Source organism: Desmodus rotundus, chromosome 1 (genome assembly GCF_022682495.2).
Source record: "Desmodus rotundus isolate HL8 chromosome 1, HLdesRot8A.1, whole genome shotgun sequence".
Lineage (NCBI taxonomy): Eukaryota > Metazoa > Chordata > Mammalia > Chiroptera > Phyllostomidae > Desmodus > Desmodus rotundus.
Genome location: NC_071387.1, coordinates 122,598,331 through 122,611,233, shown reverse-complemented (window position 1 = coordinate 122,611,233; position 12,903 = coordinate 122,598,331). Strand labels below are relative to the sequence as shown.

The 12,903-nt window shown below is 43.7% G+C and overlaps 1 protein-coding gene across 3 annotated transcripts in view; it reads left to right on the top strand.

The window, feature by feature from the left end:
* Positions 1-426: 426 nt before the first annotated feature.
* The window catches only part of TMEM225B (transmembrane protein 225B), a 38,120-nt gene continuing 25,643 nt past the window's right edge, over positions 427-12,903 (top strand). For all 3 annotated transcript variants that reach the window (XM_045204423.2, XM_045204422.2, XM_024571526.3), the window contains exons 1-2: positions 427-559; positions 902-1,063. The gene's annotated coding sequence lies outside the window, so the exon portion shown is untranslated. The remainder of the gene's footprint in view (positions 560-901; positions 1,064-12,903) is intronic.

The window sequence follows — 12,903 nt, the reverse complement described above, 5'->3', positions numbered from 1 at the left end:
GCTTTTCGACCTCCTATTGGTGTTGGTACCAGGGTGTTCCTCCTGCTTGTTTATATACTCCAGGCAAAACTGGGAGGGGCTGGGTTGAAGCGATAAAGGGAGAGAAGGACAGGGTAGACTGAGGACCTAGATAAAGTGAATTTGGACTCCGCGGGTCAACCTGAACTGCGATTTTGAAGAACAGAGGTGAGGTGGGTGGTAACACAGGGAAGGAGTCAGGTGGAGGCGGCGAATGGGGTGCACACGGATAGAGAGGATGAGAAAAGGAAACAACCGATTTAGATCCTCGGTCCACTTAAGCGATAAAGGGCATATAGAGAAATCTGCCCCGTCTTCTTACAATCCTCCTGGGGTAAGAACAAACACTGAGGCAGGTCCCCACCCCCACGCCGTTCTGGACCCAGCTGCCCAGCAGTCCCTGGAGCACCAGTGATCGAGATTAGACCTCCAAGCCGCCTAGATGGGACCCGGAAGTGCACACCGAGGAGCCGACTTTCCAGACCTCCCCCAGGAGCGGGAAGTTGCCAACACAGTGGAGCGCGTGGATCAGGCTGAGCGAGTGAGTATAGGGGCTCAGCGACTCCGGGCTCTGGGAGGAGAGTGGGGCGGCCAGCGTCATTGCAGGTGGCAAGCTCCGACTGCGGCAATGGGCTCGGACTGGGAGGTGAAGGATTCCCGTGGGATGGGGTAGGGCCGCAGGAATCTGCTGGGTCCCGCCCGCCTGGGCCCACAGGCTGCAGGCTACCTCCCAGTGCTGAGGGCCTGGTGGCCTTCTCACGGCAGGACCCAGCTGGCCTGAAAAGAGAATGACCTCAGACCTTCTGGCCTGGGAGTCTCTCCTGGGAAGGCTTCACCAACTGTTTTCCCTATATCTGACCCGTTCTCCCACCCTTTTCTGAAGTGACTGCCCATCCCTTGTGTCGTGCTCCGAAGAATTTTTAGAGAAGATTTTAGCCTTGGAGCAGCACCGGGGATTGGACTCAGCCCATGGCGAAGCTCCCTGAGCAGATGTCTCTGGAGTCCCTGTTTCCACCCCCTGAGCAGGAGCCTCGAAAGAGCAAGGGTGAGGAGCTGACCTAACTGGCTTTCTTTGTCTAAACTGTCCTTCTAACCGCGGCCTTAGATTCGACAGACACAATTAATGTTACACTTAGAATAGCCCTGGTGCAAGACAGCCGATATTTTTTATTATTATTACTTAAAACTCTACTGCATGTAAGTGAAGCCTATCACTAATGTGTCCTCTCGGACTGTGTTGAGCAAGCCTGCAGAAGCACTAAGTCTTGAGGAGCTGTCATTCCAGCACCTGCTAACTTGCTTGGTCTTTAGAGAAGCTCAGTGAATGTCCTGTGGATAAATAAGTGAACGAACCCAGCAAAGTTTATCCCATACCCCGAGCACCAGGAAAAGAGTGGAATCCTCCCAAGCTCTCTTTCACCATTAGGGAAGATGCATTTTCCACTCAAGGTATAAACTGCAAGAGGGTGCCTGCCTATGGAATACAGCAGACAAGCCAGCCACCTGCTGATGGAAAATGAGATTAAACTATAAGTATCCACATTTTAATATCAGTCATCTCACCTTGTTTCTGGTGTATATGTCTGACCATTAAAAAAAAAAGTGGACTTGATGATTTAATTGGGAGACAAAGGTTTAGATAAGGCACATCGTGGACTTTGAGATGGCTTATGTTTGGAGAGATTTTCTTTCACATATGTAGTCTTCTAATGATATTTTCAGACTAATATTTTATTTAACAAGTATTTACTGAGTTACTCTTATGAAGTGTTGAGACTAACTTGAAAGAAAATTTAACTCCTGACCACCCATGAGCTCAGAGTTGAGTGGGAATAGTTAACTATTGAGAGGCTGTAGGCCAATAAACAGTGTTGAAGTCCACAAGAAGAGATCCCTGTGAACTGAGTAGTAGACCCGCAACCCTTAGCAAGCTGTGAGTTTGGCCTTGGAAGGATTTAGAGTAAGAAAGGAGTCAGTTTTTGATGAGAGAGGATAGAATAGATCCTTACCACAGATTCCTTGCTGCTAGTCTTTATAAGAAACCAAGTGCCCATATTCACCTTCTTAAGTACTCATTGTTCATATTTTGAGTTCTCTACAGTAGTCTCAACCCAACTTTAAAGTCTTACCTCAATATTCCCCAAGACAAACTCAGCAAGAGTGGTGTGTGTGCACAGGGTAATGCAGAAGACACTTTGCACTACCCACTGTTGTGCATTTGTGTCCTCTTACTCACATACATTGCTGTGTCCTACATTCTCTGCCTGCCCAAACCCCACGCATCTCAAGATCCCATGCATGAAGACTCAGTGTAGGATAGCCTCTTTCATGAAGCTTCTGAAACAGGTTGGGGCTGTGAAGAAGGAAACAATCAGATGCAAGAGACATTTACACAGGAACCTGTGAGACTTGGTGGCTGACTGAGCAGCAGAGGGCAGTTGGCTACATTTGCCTTTGTTCCCTTCACTGTTATACCTCTTTAAAAAAAAAAAAACCTTCACCAATTGCTAATATCTTTGTAATTGCCATTCACTTCTCAACACAGGGCTCTGCCTCTGTTCCATCAAAACTGGTTATATCCAGGCTGCCAGTGGCTTACCTAATGAACCACTGAACAAATTTTTTTCAGCCCTAATTTTTTGACCCCTTGTTATTTTTTTGTTGTGATCACTCCTCCTTGTAACTCTTGTTCCTTGGTTTTGGAAGTACCATTTTCTCCTGGTCTGTCTCTTCTCAGGGCCTTTATCACTCCTATTTCTCTACCTGTTCCTTAAACATTGCTTTTCCCCAAGACTGTTCTCAGCCCTCTCCTCTTCTCACTCCTATAGGTGATCCTATCTCCCTCCACGACTTGTTACCACTGTGTGCTGCTCTTGCTTCCAGCTGATGCCTGGGTACTAGACATACACAGGTTCACTGCTGAGCATCTGAGCTCATCCTTTTCTGCCATTGCCTATCACCCTACCTTCCTCTGACTACCTTGGTTAATTTTAGTAACTGGTTTTCCCAAGCCAGAAAACCTGTAGTCATCCACTACTGTTCTCCTTCCCTTCATATTCAGTTACTAAATCCTATCAATTTTTCTTCGGAAAGGCCTGATTCTGTTGCCTGTCACTGTTGCTTCCTCATTTTAGACCCACTGTATTTTTTCTAGGTTGTTGAAACATTCCTATGCTACTGTTCATTTTCCCTGCTCTAGACTCCCCAGACAAGTTTATTCTTGTCAGAATAAACTTCCCTGGAAACAAGTCTGATCATATTCTCTGCTTATAGGATAAAGTCCAAAATCCTGAGTGTGGCTTATATGTCTCTTCATTATCTGGCTCTCATTCTATTTTTCTGCTATATCTTCTGCTTTTATTTCAGTCACATTGAAATTTTTTTCACTACGCCTTAAATTTAGTATTCCCTTTTAGGTTTCTGAGCCTTAACATATACTGTTATGTTTGCCTGGAATGCACTTCACCTTGTTGATCCTGGTCATGCTTCAAGACCTAGCTCAATGTCATTCTTTGAGGGTGCCATACCCAACTTACCTAGGTAAGGTCGTCCTTCCTAATTTTGTGCTCTGAAGCACTTCGGTCATATAAATCTGTTTTAACACTTATACCGGTATCTCGCACATAGTAGGTGCTTCATATGTTTATTGATTGGTGAAAATCAAACAGGAAGCACCTTAGTTTGCTAGCACTGCTGTAACAAATTACTACAACTGTATGACTTAAAACAACCCAACTGTGTTCTGTCACAGTCATGGAGGCTAGAAGTCCATGAGGACCGAGATCCCTCTGAAGGCTCTTGGGAAGAATCTTTCCGTGACTGTTAGCTTCTGCAGGCTCCCAGCAATCCTTGGCGCTCCTTCACTTGTAGTTGCATCATTCCCATCTCTATCTCCAGGCCTCCTTCCCTGGGCATTTCTGTGTCTGAATCGGCTTCTCCTTTATCTTGTAAAGATACCCATCATAGGATTTAGGGCCCACCCGCATCCATTATGCCCTCATCTTCTGTGAAGACTCTGTTTCCAAATAAAGTCATATTTTGAAGTTCCAGGTGGACATGGGTTTTGGGGGGGCACTAAAAAAGCATTGCTCATTTCTTCTGCTTTGAGAAGTAAATGTGTCTGGGATCATACAAGTTTTTAAAATAAATTTTATTTATTTATTTATTTTTAGAGAGAAGGAGAAAGAAAGGGAGAGAAACATCATTGTGAGAGAAAACCATTGATCAGTTGCCTCTTGCATGCACCCCAACTGGGGACCGAACCCGCAGCCCAGGCGTGTGCCCTGAACTGGAATGGAACTGGCGACCTTTTGCTTTGTGAGATGACGCACAACCAGCTGAGCCACACCGGTCAGGGCTGGGATCATACAGTTCTGTGGTTCACCTGCTGGAAGAATGCCATAGATTTGCTCCTCCCTTTATTTGCCTGTTACTTTAGGAAGCAGCTGCTCTTGGGTTTCTCTGCCTCTTGTCTCAGACGGGCCCCCGTCTGCTGAGGGGGGCCATGCCATGAGGGGACATGCCTGTCTGAATTCTACTTGTGTCTCAGTCCTGAAGAGTTTTTTTATAAATAATCTATTTGGGACTCTCAGTGATTTATAGATTCTTCTGTAGATGGAGTAGAACTTCCTTTTAATGGATTGCTGGGAAATAATCAGAAGCAGTTTAAAGCACCTGATACATGAAGAGTTCTTTACATAGTCCTGTGGTTGGAGAAAAAGAAGTAGAAGACATCTTTTATTCTGATCCTTTCAATATAAATTGAGGGGGAAGACACAAAACTAAGGCTATTTCTAAGGTCCAAAGACAATGGGGTTAATTAAATGCCATGAGGGATACAGGAACTGTATGCCTTAGAAATTCCAAGGAAAGAAACCACTTCCATCTAGGGGCTGGAGTAGGATAAGTTTCACAAAGGAGCTGCATTTGAGCTGGGTCTTGAAGGATAAATAGGATTTTGATAGGTTGAAAGAGAGGAGAAGGTAATGCCTGGGGATGAACGTTTGGGAGGCATTCATTCAGATTCACTGCTGCATAGAGAAGGTGGGATGGGGATGAGATTGTAAAGGTAGAGTAGAGTGAGATAGTGTAAAGTGAATTCCAGGCCAGAGTTTAGGTTTTGTAGGCAGAGATGTTGAGGTATGCTAGCTTTGAACAGCTGAGTGTCTATCAAGATAGAGAACCTGATTTGTTGAGGGAGAAGGGGAGTGCTTAAGGTCTGACTTTAGGACATTAACAGTGATAACAGGTAGAAGCAATAGTACTGTTTACTGAATGGATGTGGAGCAGCGAAAGGAGTCTTTGTTGCTCCTTCCTTCTTTTTAAAATATTTTTTTAATTTTTCTTGATTTTAGAGAGAGAGAGAGAGAAACATCAATTTGTTTTTCCACTTATTTATGCATTTGTTGCTTCTTGTATGTGCCCTGACCAGAGATTGAACCCACAACCTTGGCCTATCAGGACGAGGCTCTAACCAACTGAGCAACCCAGTTAGGGCCTCCCCTCCCCTTGTTTATTTTGAAAAATGTTAAAGCTACAGGAAACTTGCAAGAATATTATACCAAATACTCATACACCAGAAGGAGGCGTGGGTCTGGACTGGTATGAGAGCCACATGGAAATGTCTTTTTAGATTAGTGGAGATGCCGTAGCTGGCTTATAAATACCCCCATCTCAGTAAATGGGAATGTCACCCCTCTAGCTCCTCAACCCAGAGGGAAACCTTTGTTTCTTTCATATCCATATCCATTAATCAGTAATCCTGTTGACGAGACCATCAACATTTTCCCACAATCCAAGTACTTCTTACTAGCTCCTCTGCCACCATATCCAGCTGAGTCATCATCATCTCTCACGTGGATTATTGAAATAGCCTCCTGGCTCGTCCTGCCTCTGCTGTTACCTCCCAGTGTTCAACATAGCAGCCAGCATAACCCTGCTGAAATGTCAGATCTTCCTTTGGTGAGAACCCGCAGTGTCCTCTAGTCTCACTCGGTGAACGCGGATCTCTTACAGTGGCCTACAGGGTCCTATGCTCGCGGATCCCCTTTTTGTTTTTCTGACCTCATTTCTTACTACTGCCCCCCTTGCTCATTCCACTCCAGTCACACTCGGCCTCCTTGAACATCCAGGGCCTCTGCCTTGCTGTTTCTTCTGTGTGCGATACTTCTTCCTAGATACCCTTATCTACTTCAAGTCTTTGCTTAAATGTCATTTTCTTAGTTCTTCTTTGATAATGTTATTTAAAATTGTCATTCTTCTGCCCACTCACTCCACCTGGCACTGTAATCCTTGTTCCTTGCTTTCTTCCTCTATAGCATTTTTATCACCTTCTAATAGTATGTAATTGATATTATTATCCACCTCCTTTAGTAAAATGAAAGATCTTAGAGGGCAGGATTTTTGTCTGTTTTCCTCACTGATATATCTCAGAGCCTGGAATGGTATGTGGCATGTTGCGGCACGCACACTGAGTGAATGTGAATGAGTGGAGTGCCATATGACTCGTGAGGATGAGAACTATTTCAGGAGGGCTAGGAGAAGGATCACCTTCAGCTTCATGGAGAAGGTGATATTGAACAGGGCCCGAACGCAGTGAGAGTTACATATTTGAATATGTCCAGCAGACTGTTCAGTTTCTGACAGTAGGCACATCCTCTAGAATGTCTGAGCCTTCACGTGCTGTGATAGAGACTGAATAGACTGGTTCAACAGTAGAAGAGTCAGTAGAAGAAGACAGTAGAAGAGTCTTTGTGTAGGGGACAAGGTCAGAATGAGACTGGAAGGACAGGTAAGGGCCAGGCCAGGGAGACAGAGCAGAAGCTTGCATTTTCATATTTGCCTGAGCCAAGTACAGAAGGCAATTTTTATGAAGTATTCCAAGTCCAGGTGGCGGAATGTCCAGGTTATTGCCCTTTCACTTGTCAGTGAACTGATGGGAGGCTCCATTCATTCTCTTTTCTTGTGTTTCATCCTAATTAATGAATCCAGTTTTGAAGGCCTTCTAAGTTTAGGTGCCCCAAGCCCTGTGGGACAGATTTGGCAGATTTAGAAAGCTCTAGAGTTATGCTGTCCAGTAGGGTAGCCACTAGCCATAAATGGCTAACTAAACTTAAATTAATTACAGTGAAATACAATGAACAAATCAGCTCCTGAGTTGCACTAGCCACCTTCCGAGTGTTCATTAGGCACTGTTGGGTACGGTATCGGACAGGGCAGAAGTGGGAAGTTTCCATAACCACAGAAAGGTCTGTTGGATTGTGCTACTCTAGGCATTAGTGAGGGACTTGAGTTCATTATGGTACCTTGCTAAAAAGAATTGTCCTGCTAGTATTTAGACCTGATTGATGTCTTTCTCAGTCTTTAGATACTTGGCTTGTCAGACGTAGTCCCTGTTCCCCAGGAGCTTGTAGTCTGTCTGACACATAAGGTAAACACATGTGCAGGGGGATGTAAAAACACTAAACCACTCTCACCTATTAGAATGGCTATCATCCGAAAGACAAAGGATAACAATTATTGGTGAGGATATGAGGAAAAGGGACCCTGTGCACTCTTGGTAAATTGGTATAGTCATTATGGAAAATGGTATGAAGGCCCCTCAGAAGATTAAAAATGCAACTACCATATGATCCAGCGATTCCATTTTGGGGTATTTATCTGAAGGAAAGAAAATCATTATCTTTAAAAGCTCTCTGCACCGCCTTGTTCATTGCAGCATTATTTACAATAGCCAGACATAGAAACAGCCTGAGTAAGTGAAAGAAAATGTGGTATGAGTATGCAATGGAAAGTCACTCAGCCATTTTTAAAAAAGAAGAAAATCCTTCCATTTGTGATGACATGGCTGGACCTTGAGGACATTATGCTAATTGAAAAAGTCAGACAGAGAAAGGCAAATACTGTGTCATCTCGCTTGTATGTGGGATCTAAAAAATCTAAACTCAAAAAGATACATGAACAATGAACAGATTAGATTGGTCCTTGCGGGTGGTGAGGTGTGGTAGTTGGAGGAATTGGATGAAGATCGTCAAAAGGCACAGACTTCAGTTATAAATAAATAAGTCCTGCTGATGTAATGTGCAACGTGGTGACCATAGTTAACAATGCCGTCCTGAATATTTGAAAGTTGCTAAGAGTAGATCTTACAAGTTCTCATCACGGGAAAGAAATTGCAACCTCCCCCGCTTACCCCAGTATCCAAATTGAACATGCAGAAGATGAGGGCATGTCTGGAGGTGGAATAAATGTAAATATGGTTCTGTGATGATATCACATACAATTATTAAGTTCCTTAAAGGCAGTGACCGTTATCTAAAAAAATCAGGGCTGCATATGTTTTAGGCTTTCACTGCTGATGGAAATGCTGCTTTGGAAATTCCTCAGCACCACCTTCTTCCAGAAAGGTCCCTCTAAGCAGAGGACCTGCTTTTTCCAGTATCACTGCAAACAACTTCATTGGCTTCAGTAAGCCCATTTAATAAGTAAAACTTATTTGTACTAAAGTAAATGGGAGGTGTTTTCTGCCACATCTCCCTTAGATACAGCTAGGGTACAGAATTTATTTTTGTATATTGCTTAGAGTTGAAGCAGATTTGGAAATGTTTGTCTGTACTTTGCTTCATATTTTAAACAACTTCCCCTCCTTTCTTCCCCTCACCTGCCTTTGTCAAATCCTCCCAATCTCACTATTTCTAAAAAGTGCATATACAACCTGAGTGTGTCTGTGTTTGTGAGTGAGCATGTGAGCATCTGTGTCTAGACAGAGACTCAACAGGGGTGAAGACAGTGTTGGGGCATGATTAGGTGAGGGGAGTCTTCTCTGTTCCAGCACAGACAATCCATCGGCCAGGGCACCGTGTGGACAGAAGCTCTGAGATGAGGCTCTCCTGCCTTATTTATCTGTGAAGTCCCTGCCCCTCCTCACACGGATTCCCCAACGTCACCTGCCCTGTGATCTGACACATCGCACTTCCCTCAAGCTCTGCTTTTCTTTTCTGTTAATTCCAGTATTTCTGTCTGGTTGGCTACCTCATATATAAATTCTAATTTTCTCCAAATCTGCTCAACTTGTATCAGTCTTTCCCCTACATGGCAAGACCATGTTTTTAAAACTTTTTTTTTTAATCAAATATTTCTGGAATACTTTGATTGTCCTGTTTCCCACCAGAAGTTTTTCTTGTTACATTTACCTTTTTTATATTTTCTGTCAGATGGTGAGACCTGGACTGAGGATCGATTAATTATAAAGCAGAAAATTCTTGCAGTAGGGATACAACTACATGAAGGAGATGAATGCAAACAAAACAAACTTTGAATATGGACAAAACTTCGGAAATATTGCAAACTTTACCCAACAGCCACAAATTCTTACTGAAGAGAAATCTCAAATCTATAATATATGTGGGAAAATTTTCAGGCAGAACATCTACCTTATTCAGCATGAAAAAATCCACATGGGACAACTGTAATAGCATAATCAATAAATATATTTAAACAAAAAAAAAAAAAAATCCACATGCAAGAGAAATCTTATGAGTGTCACGAATGTGGAAAAGCCTTTGGCCATAGTTCACACCTTATGCAGCATCAAAGAACATACACTGAATACATATGAATGTAGTGAGTGTGGGAAAACCTGGCACAGCTCACACCTTATCCAGCATCAGATAACTCACACAGGGGAGGTGCCTTACATGGGTAGTGAATGTGGAAGAGCTTTTGGTTGGAGTTCAAGTCTTATTCGACATCAGAGCATCCACACTAGGGAGAAACCCTATGAATGTACTGTATATGGAAGGCCTTTAGTCAGAGCTCAAATCTAATAGAACAGCAGTGAGTTCACACCAAAGAGAGACCATATGATTGCAATAACTGGGAAAACTTAGTCATAATTCGCACCTTATCGAACATCAGAGAGCCCATACAGCTCCTTATGACTGTAACGAGTGTGGGAAATCTTTTAGTAGGAGTTCACTCCATATTAAACATCACAGAATTCACACTGGAGAGAGACCCTGTGAAGGCAGTGAATGTGGGAAGACCTGTACAGCATCAGAAAACTCAGTGGAGTCAAACTCTCTGAATCTAAAGAACGTGGGAAAACCTTCCAGTGTAATTCATACCTTATTGATCATCTGGGAATTCATGCAAGGGAGAAACTGGATGGAATGAAGGTGGTACTACCTTTGGTTGGAGTTCAGCTCCAGTTGAAGCTCAGAACTCACCCTGGGGTGTATGTAGTGAGTGTGGACAGCCTTTAGGCCTACTTCAGCTCTTACTTGTATTAAGACCTAAAACTATTAAGACCTAAAACTCCACATAGTAGACGGATCCCATAGGTGTGTTCAGTGTATGAAAACCTTTAGATTAAGTTCCCACCTTACTCAGCTCAGCAGGTTCACTTTGGAGGAATGACCAGTGTGGGAAAAACCCAGGTATGTATTGGAGAAGGGCACAGAAGGGGCATAATGCAGCACTACAAAGCTGCTGAGTGAAGTGGAACCTTAGTACTAGTTCCCTTTGATATCGAGGATCTCCATCAGATGGGGATTCTGTGGTTTGCTTTTCAAATCGCCATAGTCGTCTTCTGAAAATGGAATGAGTTAGGTCTATTTCAGGGAAGAAAAAACCAAGGAGTTTTGAATTTAGACTCATAGGTCAGGAAAGCAATAGGTGACCTTTGAACCCAATCACTTTTCTTCCAGCTCAAATGCCCTGTTTGTTGTAACTAGATAGAAATGGCTCTTGGGTCTGCTTGGGACAATATTTTACTCCCCAGTGTCCTGCAGACTGCTGAGTCCCTTTGTTTAATGTGACATAAATGCACAGATTTTCTAAGCCAAATACTTTCTCAGTGTGACGTCATGGCTTTGTTCTGTGTCAGCTTGGGTAGCCTGACCTGCGTTGCCAGAATTCCTTTTCTTATATGTTTCCGTTCATGTGGCTTTAGGAGATGGTTGGGAGGTTGGGAGGGCAGAAGAAAAGCAGCGGTTATTTCATAGTTCACATTCTTTGTTGCTGACCCGTTGATTGACCTCTGCAGCTGGGCCAGGTGTGCGTGTGTGCGCATCTCCTCCTGGCTCTGCTTCTCTGACTGAACCCTAGTGACACATGCTTACTATCCTTATGAGAAAAACATATTTGGTTCATATTCAGATGGAAAGAAGAATGAACTTCTGGCTGTTTTTTAAAAAGATATTCAATGATTTTCAAGATTTCCTATCAGAAAAAGCTACTGTTCAAACTACTTTATAACAAAAATTCCATTATATCCTGAGGCAGAGCCTCACCATCACATAATTGTTGATGAAAAACTTTGCCGAGCACTTGAGTAGTGTGATACTTAATTGACTGATAAAACTAAAAAAAAAAAGTGAGCATCTATTTACCATGAATGTTTTAATCATTAAAAGAAGTTCCAAATGTACCTCTACTTAGGTAGTACATTATTACATTTATTCTAGGTATCTGAGAGAAATAACTGCTTTGTCATAAATGCTTATTTTTCATCTAAAATAACCAGATTATTTTTCCTCCAGTTAGTCTGGATTAGTGATTATCTAAAAAAAAAAAAATCAGTGAAAATTAAAGTGACATTGTGGACTCTTGAAATTGAAGGTTGCCTTTCTCCTAGAGCCTCCATGCCTGGTCTGGTGCTGTGCACCCAGTAGGTGTTCAGTGGATGGCTGGGGAATGAATCTGTTTACTGGAAACCAGGGTCTTCTTGTTTGTCTCAACTCTCTTCTCTGCGCTCCTCCACCTTCCGTCCTTTGTCATTCTTACAGGTGATTATTGACATTAAATAAGAGTCGCCTGGCTCTAAGGATCCCCTTGCTGTCTGGATGTCCTGAGTATGAACTTGTACCCTAAGAGGCCAGATCTCAGCTCTGAGCTACTGTGCCCACACACTTCACTTGGCACGAGTCCCTCCCCACCCCCTTATGCCACAGAAAGGGCCCTTTCCTCCTGTGGAGTCTGAGAAGCTTCAGGATGAGACAGGGCTTAAAGAGCTGGGTATGAAGGCTGGGCAGGATTCCGATGGGCATAGGAGCACAGCAGGGAATGACAGTAAGACAAGGTGAATGTGCAGGGTCATGCGCCAGGCTCCAAGGGCAGAGGCGCCTGTGGAGGCCAGGAAAGGAGAGAAGAGACTTTGTCTGGCAGAGGGTCTCTAGTTCTTCAGGCACAAGGATCACTAGTGAACAGACTAGTTCACGAAGATTTTAGTGCTCAGTCAGGTGAACATGAGGGCAACCAACCCATTCCAGTTTGCGAGAACTTTCTCAATCTTAGAACTGAAAGTCCCACCTCCTGAAATGCTCAGTCCTGCGCAAACCAGGACATTTGGTCACCCGAATGCATAGTGATACCATCTCCTGCCCCTCATGGCTCTGAGCTGCAGCAAGACAATATGAGACATACCAGAGCAGTAGTTGTTGACTTAGGTTGCCTACTGGAATCACTCGGTCCCAATCTTAGAGATTCTATGTATTTGCTGTGGGATATAGCCTGGACATTGGGATTTTGTAAGTTCCCAGGTAATTTTAATGTGCAGCCAAGTTTGGGGATCTGCACAATAGAGGATATCAGTGCTTCACAGGTGCTGAGAGAGAAGGACACAGAGACCGCATAGGGTCTGGTGGCTTAGTCACTGAGGGCTTCAAGAGGCCTTGGACAGGAGTATAGAGAGCATCAGGTGCCTATGCGGAAGGAGAGAGGGTGTTCCAGGTTAGAAGGAAGGAGCAGTGGAAGGGGCCCATTGTGTTGGGTGTGAAGCCAGCTATTGGGTGGATTCCTTCATAGAGGCAGGGTCTGCTCATTTCCCACTAAAACTCCAGTTTGGGCAATTCTGAGCTCTAGAACCAATGGCAAATTTGGAGCTCT